The sequence below is a fragment of the Haemaphysalis longicornis genome, unplaced genomic scaffold (assembly GCF_048455015.1).
Source record: "Haemaphysalis longicornis isolate Haplotype H1 unplaced genomic scaffold, Haemaphysalis longicornis Haplotype H1 scaffold_5, whole genome shotgun sequence".
Classification (NCBI taxonomy): domain Eukaryota; kingdom Metazoa; phylum Arthropoda; class Arachnida; order Ixodida; family Ixodidae; genus Haemaphysalis; species Haemaphysalis longicornis.
The window spans coordinates 49,047,211-49,047,844 of record NW_027526385.1 but is presented as its reverse complement, the minus strand read 5'-3'; the positions used below and the strand labels follow the sequence as shown (position 1 = coordinate 49,047,844).

General features: G+C 47.8%; 1 non-coding gene across 1 annotated transcript; it reads left to right on the top strand.

The window, feature by feature from the left end:
• The first annotated feature begins 218 nt into the window (after nucleotides 1-218).
• Nucleotides 219-291, top strand: Trnat-cgu (transfer RNA threonine (anticodon CGU)). The gene has a single exon. It is a non-coding gene; the product is annotated as a tRNA-Thr (tRNA).
• Nucleotides 292-634: the final 343 nt, after the last annotated feature.

The window sequence follows — 634 nt, the reverse complement described above, 5'->3', positions numbered from 1 at the left end:
GGGTATTAATGTTAAGGTATTTTTGTTTCCTGCGCTTGGGGGTGGTAGCCAGCGCCACTCGGACTACACGGGGTGAAGGGGACCTTCTTTTTAACCCCCGGGCCGTGACTCGAGTGTCTACGACATGTCGAGAGTGGTCGACCAGCATTTGACCCTCTTAATACCCTCTTAATATCCTTAATGCATAAATACCCCAGAAAGTGGAGGGGAAAATAGCACCGCCGGTAGCGTAGTGGTCATCGCACCAGACGCGTATTCTGGAAGTCGTGGGTTCGGGTCCCACCCGGCGGGCATTTTTTCTCCACTTTCTTTCCGTCCTTCCAAATTCTTTATATGTTTCAGTAATACGTACGTTTCGCTATTGCAAATTACAAAGAAAGCACAACATTTTACTCGTCAGCGTTTTGGATAGTAGTAGAGTGATAGGAGGGCGGGGTTGGGAAAACTGGATTCTGACCAATTTCCTGTATGCCACCAATGCGCAGACGTATCACATGTGGTTTGGTATTGTGAACAGAAGCTCGTACAAACTCTTAAAAAAACACCCCATTATATTTTTAATCACTAACAAGGGGAAGTGGGAGGCCGCGCCGCAGAGCAGAGACCCTCTCACTACGACCTCTTTAACCAAGGT